We start from the raw sequence: 13,899 nt of genomic DNA on the forward strand, positions 1-13,899 counted from the left end.
GTATTTCAGATGACTGCGGTTATAAAGCTGGGTGCACGCAATTACCAACTACAGTAATATGCATTCAAACATTTTGCTTCTTGACCAATTTCTTTATATGGTACCTTTGCTCATAGCTGTTATACTCATGTGACTGTTGTTAGTATACCTGAATATACTTTATGCTTGCCAAGATATGTAGACTATTACAGCCTATTTTATTGTGTAAATTGGCCTATGTTGTTTTTCAAATAAATCCTTTTTAAAAATGTAAACAAATATATTGAGATACAATTTTAAATTATATTTTCCAGAATTGTATTTTTGAGATTTTGATCTTTCAGGATTTCCACATTTGGGATTATGGGGTTCAGGATTGTGTCTTTTGAGATTATGATCAGCTTCCCCTTCGGAAGGTATTCTGGAAGAAGGCATTGTTATCTTAGGAGATGGCAGGTTGATACGTGTTATTGCTGCTGAAGACCACCCACTGGGACACAAAAGGGAGGTAGGAAGAGGCATATGGACATGCTTGACCTTATGGAGGCCTAGGCTAATGTGTGTGTTTATGTCTTAGTTTTTACCAAAAAAGTTTAGAAAGTAATTTTTTTTTTTTGAGATGGAATTTCACTCTTGTTGCCCAGGCTGGAGTGCAATGGTGTGATCTTGGCACCTGTCTAAAATAATTTTTTAAACAGAAAAAACCTTATGGAATAAGGATAGAAAGAATCTTTGACAAACCTGAGAGAAACAAGAAATGGGGAAAGGATTCCCTATTTAATAAATGGTGCTGGGAAAATTAAGGCCATAAGTAGAAAGCTTGAAACTGGATCCTTTTCCTTACTCCTATACTGGTAACACCAAGATGATTTAGAGACTTGACCCAATACCATAAAACCTCCTAGAGGAAAACCTAGGTAGTACCATTCAGACATAGGCATGGGCAAAGACTTCATGTCTAAAACACCAAAAGCAACGGCAAGGGTGCCTCAAAATTGACAAATGGGATCTCATTAAACTAAGGAGCTTCTGCACAAGTGAAACTACCATCAGAGTGAACAGCAACCCAAGGAGAATGGGAGAAAATTTTGCACCTACTCATCTGACAAAGGGCTAATATCCAGAACCTACAAAGAACTCCAAACAAATTTACAAAGAAAAACAACAACCCCATCAAAAAGTGGGCAAAGGATATGAACAGACATTTCTCAAAAAGAAGACATTCTCAAAAGAAGACATTCATATGTTTCGTCATATACACATGAAAAATGCTCATCATCACTGGCCATCAGAGAAATGCAAATCAAAACCACAATGAGATACCATCTCACACCAGTTAGGAATGGCAATCATTAAAAAGTCAGAACAACAGGTGCTGGAGAGGATGTAGAGAAATAGGAACACTTTTTACACTAATGGTGGATTGTAAACTAGTTCAACCATTATGGAAAACAGTATGGCGGGATTCCTCATGATCTAGAACTACACCATATGACCCAGCCATCCCATTACTGGGATATACCCAAAGGATTATAAATCGCTGCTATATAAAGACACATGCACACGTGATGTTTATTGCGCACTATTCACCAGCAAAGACTTCAACCCCAAATGTCCATCAGTACAGACTGGATTAAGAAAAATGTATACCACATACACCATGGAATACTATGCAGCCATAAAAGTGATGGAGTTTGTGTCCTTTGTAGACACAGGGATGCAGCTGAAACCATCATTCTTAGCAAACTATCACAAGAACAGGTTCAGCACGATGTTCTCTCACCATAGGTGGAACTGAAACAATGAGATCACTTGGACTCGGGAAGGGGAATCAAATAAGGCCTGTAGCCCATCATTGGGAGGGGAGGGATTAAAATGGGTTATAACATGTACTGACGCTAGATGGGTGCTGACGAGTTGATGGCGTAAGCACAGCAACATGGCACAAGCATATACATAACAACTAAAAATGCTGCACATGTACCCCAGGAACCAAAGTATAATAAAAAATGAAAAAAAAGAAATAAAATATTTTGTAGAGCTGTACAGTGGGTTTAAGTTGTGCTATCATAAAAAGTCAGAAAGTTGAAAAAAATTGAAAAGTTTATAAGGTAAGAAAGATACAGTAAGCTAAGATTAATTTATTATTGCAAAAAGAAAAATGCAGACTGGGACATCAGCTTGTAATCCCAGCACTTGAGGTTGGCGGGGCCAGATCACCTGAGGTCGGGGAGAGACCAGCCCCACTCCAACATGGAGAAACCCCCGTCTCACTAAACACAAAATTAGCCAGGCATGTGGTACACAATCTGTAATCCAGCAGCTACTCAGGAGGGTGAGGCAGAATTGTTTGAATACCGGAGGAGGAGGTTGGTGAGCTGAGATTGTGCCATCGTTCAAGAAGCCTTTTCAGCAACAAGAGCAAAACAAAGAAAATAAAGAAAATACTTAAAAAATAAACTTAGTGTAAACTAAATACACAGTATTTATAAGGTCTACAGTAGTATACAACAATGTCCTGGACCTTCACATCCACTCACCACTCACTCACTGACTCACCCAGAGCAACTTCCAGTCCTGTAAACTTCATTCATGGTAAGTGCTCTGTACAGGTGTAATTCTATCTTTTTATACCTATTTATTTTAAGATGAGTCTTGTTTGTCACTAGGCTGGCGGTATGGCATGGATCTCAGCTCACTGCAACCTCCTCGGGCCCCGGGTTCAAGTGATTCTCCTGCCTCAGCCTCCCAAGTAGCTGGGACTACAGGCACCCGCCACCAAGCCCGGATTTTTTTTTTTTTTTTTGTATTTTTAGTAGAGACGGGGTTTCACTGTTTTAGTGAGGATGGCCTCAATCTCCTGACTCGTGATCTGCCCGCCTCGGCTTCCCAAAGTGCTGGATTACAGGCGTGAGCCACTGTGCCCAGCCCTATACCTTATTTTTACTGTACCTTTTCCATGTAGAGATATGTTTACATACACAAAGACTTACCATTGTGTTACAACTGCCTACAACATTCAGTGCAGTAACGTGCTGTACAGGTTTGGAGCCTAGGAGCAATAGGCTATACTGCATGCCTAGGTATGTAGTAGGCTATACTACCTAGGTTTGTGTAAGTGCACTCTATCATGTTCACACAATGACAAAATCACCTAAAGATGCATTTTTCAGATGGCATCCCTGTCTTTAAGCAATGCATGACTGTATTTATCTGGCTTCATCCCCTACTGCAATGTAGGAATTACCCTCCCATTCTTCACAAGCAAGCCAGTGGAATCTACATGAATATAACGTCCCCATAATGAGCTCTTGCATCACCATGTGGCATCTTACCATTGACCTTCTCTCCTGCACCAGAAATCTGTGACATACTCTCTAGCAAAACGCCATTAATACTGGAGAAACTTACCAATATTCAGCCCAAGGCTGCTGACGCCCAACTAAAGGAAATGGAAGGAAAAAGCAGGCAGTCTTAAATGGCCACAGGTGAGAGAGGGATGGAGAGGTGAAACCGCCACCTATAAAATCATCAAATCTCGTGAGAACTCTTTGACTATCACGAGCACAGCATGGGAGAAACCGCCCCCATGCTCCAATCACCTCCCCGCAAGTCCTTTCCTGACAGGTGGAGATTATAATTTGGATAACAATTTGAGATGAGATTTAGGTGGGGACACAGCCAAACATTATCAAAGGACTTGAGGCAATGTTGCTGGTTTGAAGAAGGGGCTATGTGAGAAAGAATGTGAGCAGCCTCTAGGAACAGAGTGGTCCCTGGCAGCAAAGAAATGGGGACCTCAGTTCCACCATCATAAGGAAGTGAATTCTTTCAACAACTTGAATGAGCTTGGGAGAGGATTCTTCTCCAGAGCCTCCAGATAAAAGCTCGGCCCATGCTGGGCGAGGTGGCTCACACCTGTAATCCTAGTACTTTGGGAGGCTGAGGTGGGCGGATCACGAGGTCAGGAGTTCAAGACCAGCTGGCCAAGATGGTGAAACCCTGTCTCTACTAAAAATATAAAAATTAGCCAGGCATGATGATGCACACCTGTAATCCCAGCTACTTGGGAGGCTGAGTCAGAGAACTGCCTGAACCCAGGAGGTGGAGGTTGCAGTGAGCCGAGATCATGCCACTGCACTCCAGCTTGGTCAACAGAGTGAGACTCTGTCTCAAAAACAACAACAACAACAACAACAACAAAAAGCTCAGTCCAGCTGATACCGTGATTTTAGTCTTGTGATATCCTTAGTAATGACCTAAAGAACTGAGTTAATAAATACATGTTGCTTTAAGCTGCTAAATTTTTGGTAATTTGTTACAGAAGCAATAGAAAATGAATACACTTGGTAGTGTGTCTTAATAGCACAGTATTAATAATAATGTAATAAAAATGAAGCATTTATTGCAAGATTACTATATACCAAGTCATTATAGGCATTCTCTCAATGAATCCTCACCTCACCTCTATGACCTAGGTTACAAATTGCTCAAAGTAACCTATTAAGTAGTGAAACCAGGATAGGATATGAACTTTGCTGAAATCTTTTATTAAAATAAAAAATGATCCCATTCCCCATACGTTTATGCATTGGTTCATCAACACTCTCCTGGCCTACAATCCCTTTGCAGATTTTCCAAATACAGATGCTACACTACACACATCATTATCACAGTCTCCCCTTTACTAAGCAGCACCACAAGGCTTGATGCCTGTGCTCTAGTACTTCCAACATTCTGATGTTCCCACTCAAAACTTCTCTAGCTACCTAAACACTTAGGTCCATCTATCTCCTCTCCATTTCCTTAGCACCAGTAACTAGTATCATTGATTTGGCATTCAGTGCCATGTAACATTATAACAATCCTTCTATATTGTATTTAGTGTATTTCTGTTCTTAGTAGAATATAAATGCTTTCTGTTTTGATCGCCATTGGGTCCCAAGCACCTCAAATAGTCTCTAACTCATTGGAGATGAAATACTCTTGTTGAATGAATGAACACATGAACTGAGACATTTTTCACCACTCTCAAATTATATTTCTCCGATTCATTTCAAATCAAGTTCTTCTAGACTTCTGCATGATCATCTGATTTTTACTACGTCTGCACTTGGTGGGGATCATGCAGAAGATGAAATGGGGGAATATTTCCTTTAATCCGTATCTGTTAGTGCCATAGTCATGGATGAAAATACTATTTATTCCTTAACTGTTTTGTTCCTGGTCTTTTTGAAGTACTTTACATATATATATTTTCTCATTTAACCTTCACATTACCATATGAGGTAGGTGCAGTAGCTCCCATATAAACAATGAAGAAATTGAAGATCAGAGAGGCCAACCCAAAGCTACATGGCTTACAGAGGTAATGACTGGCATTCAGACATTTCTGAATCCAAAGTCTGTATCTTTTAGCATGCCACTATAACATACCACTAGAATGAAAGCTCCACGAAATCAGGATCTTGATTTTGTTTTTCCCTGTATCTTTAGTGCCTAGCATATATTTGGAGATTAACGCACAGCTGTTGAATAAATGAATGAATCAAAGAACAAATGAACAAAACACGCCTTCTCTCTAGTTCTGCTTCAGAGGGAAAATTCTCATTTTTCATCCAAGTAACTTTTATTTAGATTCTTCTATGCATGTTTTGGCTCAATTTCCACTTTCATCTTGGCCTTATAGAGGTATTAGTGTATCAGAATTGTAGGGGTTCTTAGAAGGTAGTTTATTCAGCTTCCCACCAATGCAGAAATCCTTTCTATAGCATCCTGGACAGATGGCCAGCCAGCCTCTACCTAAACACCTCCAGTCACGGAAGACAAAGGGGAACAGGAGGCCTGTTTTATTTTAGGGGAAGTTCTGATTATTAGAAACATATTCACATCTGATTGAACTGTATTCTTCTGTATCAGTATTCTTCATGTTGCAAAAAACAGAAATCACATCTGAAGATGGCTTTAAACACAATGAGAATTGCTCAAGTCAGTACTTGAGTGGTTCAATGTTAAGGCGAATTTCAGGTACAATTTGAGCCAGAGGTTCATAGTGTCCTCAAGGCTCTGACACCATTTCTTGGCAATCCTTTATGTCCTGACATCTTCCATGTGTCAGCACTCTCGTTAGACTACTTTCTTTTGTAATAGGAAAACATGTCAAGAGCAGTTGTAGGGTCTGGAAGTTTATCATTATCTTGAGTAAGAGATTAAGAGCTTTTGTTCCGGATAATCAAACTGGAATAAGTGGTGAGGCTTACTCTAATTAGAGAGGATTAAGACCTCATAATTCATGGGGCCAGAATGATGAAACGCAGCGACTGACTTAGCCTAAGTCAAGGATTCCAAGGCCATTATGTTACGATGCAGAAAGAGAATGTAGTGATGTGGAAGTGTTTGGGTGGAAGGGGGTATAACGAACACTCTTGGCCAGGGGTCCCCAACCCCCAGGCCACAGACTGGTACGGGTCTATGCCCTGTTAGGAACCAGGCTGCACAGCAGGAGGTGAGCGGCAGGTGGGTGGGCATTACTGCCTGAGCTCCGCCTCCTGTCGGATCAGCAGTGCCACTAGATTCTCATAGGAGTGCAAACTCTCTTGTGAACTGCACATGAGAGGTTGCACAGTCCGTATGAGAATCTAACTAATGCCTGACGATCTGAGGTAGAACAGTTTCATCCCGAAATCATCCCCGCTCCCAACCTCCACCCTATCCATGGAAATATTGTCTTCCACAGAACTGGTCCCTGGTACCAAAAAGGTTGGAGACCACTGTTCTTGGCTACCCTGTAATCCTTCTGAATTCTGGCTTTCCAACAGCAATAAAATTTTATTCATGTGTCTACTCACTTGCCATGTAGTCCATGTGACTCAGAAGCAGCCACTTTATCACTGGGTAGATTCCATGCTTAATTCCTGATTAGCCTCATCTAATCAGTGCATGGAACTCCTCTGGTGACCGTGATTGGTCTGGGGTTAGGCTACAGCCTAAGTTGAACCAATAAAACAAAGAGGAAAGATTATATTCTGTGTCTGGGGAAGAGGTTTTCCTCTCTTCTTCACAGAGATAAATGGGAAAGTGTACAGTCCGGGTTGCCACCAGAAGAGTTTTTTTTGTGATTATAATGGTGTCAGCCTTAGAATGAAGCTGTTGTTACTGACCACAGAATGGAAATGGAAAGGACTCAGTTAACAAAGGTATCACTGAGCTTCTAAGAGGTCCATGTTTGGATCCCTCCCAACTAGAGCTCACTAATTCCAGCTATGTGAGATAATAATATTCTATTGCTTAACCCTGTTTGTTGAATTATCCTTACCCTTGCAGGCAGAATGGTTGTTGGAGAAGCAACCAGGGGGTAAGCACAACCTCATAGGATTCATCTTCCATCATCCAGTGGCTCAATTTCTTTCACACAAAATGTTAAGGATAGGTGCCTGCCTACATGCTACAATACTTTAGGACAGCTGATGATCTGAGGTGGATCAGGCTATTATTCCTAGCTCTTTGGTAATTCTCCATATGACACGGCATCTGCACTCTTCATCACGGCCATTCTCTTCTGCAAATACGACAAGACTTGCACAATTGCACATCATATTCCAAACATGGCCTGGCCTCCTCTGAGTACAATGAGAATATTATGTTCCATAATATATGATCTAACTTGCTAGAATGCAAAGAAAACTGGAGTAAATGTAATTGTAATGGATTCAAGTCCACGATCCACCTACTTCAAGCAAATCTTTTACCCACACTGAAACTCAGCTTTCTTCTTGATAAAATGGGAATAATAATCTCCGTTTACTTCAAAACATTGACATGCAAATCAGATGAAATAATGGAAGCAACATTCCTTGTAAATTGTAAAATTATATGAATGTAAGAAATGATGATTAATGCATCTGAAGATGGGTCGGTTTCCTTCAGCAGTTGTATCAGAGTTTAATTATAACCTGCCTTGTTTCAGAAAGAATTTCAGGCTTTTAAAAGAGAACATAAAAAAGACAAGATGGCATAAATTAAAAACAATTTTTTTTTTTAAAAAAGGAAAAAAATCAGTAAAGCCAGGAAACAGACATTGAAAAACTGGCCCAGGGTAGGCACTCAGTCAACATTGTTCAGTGAATATTTGAGTTGATCACAAAGTCTCCTCTGAGGTTTCTTGAAGCCAATGTGATTACAGAAATTGTGTCTGTTATGCAGTTCTCAATTCCCATGAAAAATAAAATAAAATAAATGTAACCTCTGTGGGATAGCTTTTTTGGATTTCTTAGCTGAGGAGACATATTATCATCACATTTACATTAATATTTCAAAATTGACACCTACATAAATCACATTAGCAGGACCTTAAACCTCTGAGATGTGACTCTACAGGCCCAGGTTCACTTATGAAGTCTGTCCCATGGGTCCTCTGCCTACCTCCCAGGTGACCTCCAGAGGTCAAAGGACTGTGCACACCCTTGCTACATCGAGAGTATCCTTGAACATGTAGCCACCCCCAGCCGTGAGACCCTACATGTCCGGTGGTTCAAAGGGGAGAATTTCTCTTCCTACCTGGATGAAGGCCCATCTTCTAAGTCCCCTTTTTCCACTTCGGGATCTGCCTCTTCTTGTCAGATTGGCAGTTTGATTGTCCCCTACTTTCAAGGAGACCCAGTCCCAGCCAGAGAGATGTGACTTTACCCTCTGGTGTCAACGAACAACTATATCCATATGCAAAATTATTTTAACCTTAGTGCAGCTCCCCAGAGCAGAGTTATTCAGGCTTAAATAATGCCTTCCTGTGTTCAGGTTGAACTTTGCTTTTCTAAGCTGCCTCGTGTGCCCCTTTCAGTCTGAGGGGAAGATCAGATCCACTCCTCCAACAAAACAGGCTTGTTGAAGGAGAAGCATGAATGGTGCAACTCAGAGAAACTCTCTGAGTGGCCTTCGTATCATCAAATGCTTAGATCAGTCACAATAAATGTGGTTCGGGTTCACTTAATTTTCAAGCAAATTCTATAAATAAATGTATATGTAAGAAACAGGGTTAGAGTAGATAGCAACCCTTCTTGATTGACAGAACTAGGAGCAGCAGTCTGAGGGTGTGGATTCAGACTAGTTTCACTGTAAATTCTATCACTTCACCTGGCATTATGGCAGCTATGTTGGACCTAAGTGACTAAAGGAATAGATGAATTAATTCAACAAACATTCATCAAACTCATTCCTTGGGCTAAGCCTTGTATTTGGCCCTTCTGCACTATTACTTATCTTTCATTAATGTACTCATTAATTTTTCCAGTAAGATCTTTGTTCTCTATTTCAAGCAGAGTGGAACTTCTTACCTGGATTTCTCCTTTGAGGCTGTTTTCTGAGACTTGGTACCAAAATGACAGATGCCGCATGAATGCAGGCACATTAAAGAGAGGGAACACAGGACTTTCTTGCTCCCTTTATGTATTATTTCACATTTAATTAGCCTGGGTAATTTCTTCCAAAACCTCTCACATCTGCTGCCAGCTCTGGGAATTCTAGTAGCTCATTTTGTCTGGGGAGCGTCTGTCATCTGCACCTGGGGGCCTCCATCTTTGATTTCACTACCAGGTAAAGCAGTAGGATCTGCCCCTGTTTCTCAGTGCTGACCGTAGCCTTTGTTGGAGTCTGGTACTGACATGCTCACAGACAGGGCTATGGCTTTAGTTTGCCAGGGCCAGGGAGTGAGTCAGAGAGAAAAGATAGATCCCCAAAGACTGAAAGGAGTATGCATGAGGATGTGTTTGTTGAAGGTGTGCTGCGGAGAAAGTGTAAATCTGCTGGTTAGTGTAAATCTGCCAGTTAGCTGGAAATGAATACAAATCAGCATTCATTTGTATCCATTTATTCCACAAGCAAGAGGGCTTGAGACGCTGCACAGTGGAGCACACTCCAGATGAGGGAAGAGAAAGTCTGGATTCTGGTTTTGACCTTGTTGCTCACTTGGAAGTGAATTTGGACCTATTATTTCCTGGCGGAGCCTCAGAGTCTCTCCCTGTCAGGTGGGTTGATCAATAACTGCCTGTCTATGGAGCAGTCATCTTCTTATGGCCTATTCTTCAGCCCCAGCCCCACCAAAGTAACACAAAACATGTTACTTACACCTCCAAGCCTCGACGTTCTCATCTGAACAATGGGAATAAGGATAATACCTAACTCAGAGCACCATTGCGGAGACTGAATGAAGCAGAGCATGGGAGGGATTTATACGAAATACAGTAAGCCCGGAAACATGTTAGCTACTGATATAGTTTGGATGCGTGTCCCCACCCAAATTTCACATCACATTGTAATCCTCAATATTAGTAGTGGGGCCTGGTGAGAAATGATTGGATCATGGGGGCAGTTTCTCATGAATAACTTAGCACCATTCCCCTTGGCAATTTCCTTGCAATAGTGAGGTCTCCCGAGATCTGGCCATTCTAAAGTATGTAGCACCTCCCCGTTCTCTCCCTTGCTCCTGCTCTGGCCAAGCAAAGTGCCTGCTCCCTGTTTGCCTTCATCACAATTGTAAGTTTCCTGAGGCCTCCCCGGCAGCCAAGCAGATGCCAGCATCATGCTTTCTGTACAGCCTGCAGAACCATGAGTCAATTAATCATCTTTTCTTTATGAATTATCCTGGCTCACATATTTCTTTACAGCAATTTGAGAACAGACTAATACAGCTGCCCTCATCAATATTACTCTTTCATAGGATTGCTGTAAATAACAAATGAAACTTTATGTATTCCCATTCAATACAACCCCATGAAGTAATCATAATTATATATGAACGATAAAAACATGTTATGGATTTACAGGATCATTGGTATTGAACACTTACCCTGCACCCAGCAACATACTAAGATAATAGAAACATATATCTTTAGGCTAACAGGATATTACAGATGATCTGATTCTGGTCTCTTGTTTTATAGGCAAACACTGAGGCACAATAAGACAGAATTACTTGCCAATATCCAGAGCTGACCAGAGACAGACTGGAACTGGAACCAGATCTCCTGGAGCCTTAATATGGTTTTTATTTCCATCTGTTGAATTTTACATATGAAGAAACCAAAGCTGGAGAAGCTCAATGAAATGCCTTCTGTCATGTAGGTAGACAGTGGTACATCTAAGATTCATATTTATAATAGGTCACATTTATGGTGTGCTTTATGTATGCCTAACATTGTTCTCAGTGCTTTGTGTGTATCATATCATTTAACCCTCCCAAAAACCTTTTGAGTTACTATTGGGCGCTCCAGTTTTCAGATGTAGGGATGGAGGCACAGGAAGTCCAGTAAATTGCCGAAAAATGCACAAGAGGTGCCAGGATTAGAACATGGACCATCTGGCATCAGAATCTGCACACTTCACCCTGTAAAGTGTTTGGAGTCTTTAACCTCATGCTAGTATCCTCTCCCGGCTCTGGCCTTGGGCACTAATGAGTTTGAGCTCTAGTCAGGGATAAGGCTTAAGGACAAAGAGCAAGGAGTGGCAGTAAAGAGTCTGGCCACTGGATGACGAAAGAGCACAACTGTGTGGAGGCTGAGAAGCCTAAGAGTTGCAAAGGGGCCAGGACTTATTTAGAGCCTGCTGCTTTGTAAGTTTCAGAGTTGCCAGGTGTGGTGACTCACGCCTGTAATCCCAGCAGTTTGGGAGGCCGAGGCAGGCAGATCACCTGAGGTCAGGGGTTCGAGACCAGCCTGGCCAGCATGGTGAAATCCTGTCTCTACTACAAACACAAAAAATTAGCTAGGCCTGGTGGCAGGCGCCTGTAGTCCCAGATACTCAGGAGGCTGAGGCAGAAGAATCCCTTGAACTCAGGAGGCAGAGGTTGCAGTGAGCCGAGATCACGCCATTGCACTCCAGCCTGAACGACAAGATTGAAACTCCGTCTCAACAACAACAAAAAGTTTCAGAGTTATTAGAACCTCTCTGATAAAACAAAACTCTCTTGGCTGAGGTGTGTTGGCAGGAGGGAAGACAAAACTGCCTCTGGGGGTTCACTGGGAAGAGGGAAGACCAACATGGTCATCTGACACCCTGGTGTGAATTATCATGGAGAGGTACATTCTGGTAGGGACACTACCCACCCCTCACTCAACCATGCAGGCAGATGCACGCTGAGCATGAGAGTAGCAAGCAAAATGTTGTAATCTAAAAAACCCACGTTCAAGTAAAAACTAATAAAATAAATAAGAACTAGAAATACGGATTCTGACTGTTTCCATTCATAACACAAATAGCCCAAATCTGCTTCTTACCGGTTCAAGTGACTGTAAGTTACTTTACCTCTTTATGCCTGTTTCCTCATATATAAAATAAGAAAAATGCTAGTAGCTAACTCATAGGGTGGCTATTATGAACTGGATGTTTATGTCTCCACCAAATTTCTACCTAACCCACAATGTGATGGTATTTGGAGATGAGGCCTTTGGAAGGTAATTAGGATTAGATGAGGTCATGGAGGTTGGGCCTTCATGATGAGACTGGTGTCCATATAAGAGAGCACTGGAGAAAGATCTCTCTCTCGCTTGCTCGTTCTTTCATATTTTATTATGGCAGCCCTAGCAGACTAAGACAGCAGTTGTGAAAATTAAATGAGATAATCCATGCACCCATGCCTAGTGATTGCTGTAGGTGTGTATGTATGTGTGTGTATTTCAATGTGTGATATATTTATATATCCACAGTGGAATGCACATCTGTAGTTAAGAATGCTATTGTGGGCCTATCCTCTAGGTACAAGGGTGTGTGTGTGTGTGTGTGTGTGTGTGTGTGTATCTGTGTGTGTGTTTTCCCTGGCTCAATTATCACTAACCAACTCCAACTCACACAAAAACCTGTATTAACACCTGCAGTTAAAGTGTTGCTGTACCTGGAAAATGGGCCCACAGCAGCATTCTGAACTATAGACGTATGTTGCCATGGGGATGAAGAATGCCTTGCCATTCACCTTACATCCTGGAAAAACTGCTGGACCAGCACTGGCATCTCTGCAGCAGTAGATGGGCCCCATGGCCAATGCAGGCCTAGGTTTCAAGGTCAACTATGTATGAAGCAACAGCAAAAAGTGGGGCCCACCTGCTGACTGATGTGAAGCTAAATAGAGCAGACTGCCTCCTTCATGCTGATTAAGCATGCTCGGACCATTCAGGAGCAATGGAGAGGTCCCCAGTAAGAACTTTTGGGCTTCCTGGTAATTTAGTCATATGAAAAGCTTGAGAAATTAATTGCACTATTTAGAGAGATGTGACTTTATTTGTTCTGCAACTAGTTACACGAAATAATAGCAGGGACATTTAATGAGCATTTAGCATGCTCCAGGCACCCAGTATTAAGTAATTTACATAACTCATCTTCTTTCTTCTTTGCAAGATGGAGAGGGTAGGTTGTCTTATCCACATACTACACACAAGGTGACTGAGCCTCAAGGATGGAACTCTTGTCCAAAGTCACAAAGGTCTGGTGTGGCAGACCCAGAATTCAGAATCAAGACTTTTGATAGCAAAAGCCAGATCCTTTCCATGGTGAAATACAGTGGTGTTTGAAATATGGAGGGAGAACTGTTATAATAAATGTGCTATATTATAGGATGTGTACATGTTTTGTGAGTTTTCTGGCAGGAAACGAACTAAATAATCAGTGTGTCTTGCCTTTAAGAGAGAAAGTTTAATTTAAAAAGGGAGGCATTCAAATGGGAGGACTAGCCCTACTGTGCTTGTGGGTTCACCAGGTGAACTTGGCCAAATCAATTTTTTTTTTTTTTAGTTTAAAGAGCAGCCCATCTGGAAAACTGGGCACGGTACAAGGGCCTTTTTCTGTAAACCAAATCTTGTAACAGAGCCAGGCTTTGTCCCTGAGAAGGAAATTGCCACAAAACACGAGGCAGGAAGAATCCTTTTCCAACGCAAGAGT

This window comes from Papio anubis, chromosome 16 (genome assembly GCF_008728515.1).
Source record: "Papio anubis isolate 15944 chromosome 16, Panubis1.0, whole genome shotgun sequence".
NCBI lineage: Eukaryota > Metazoa > Chordata > Mammalia > Primates > Cercopithecidae > Papio > Papio anubis.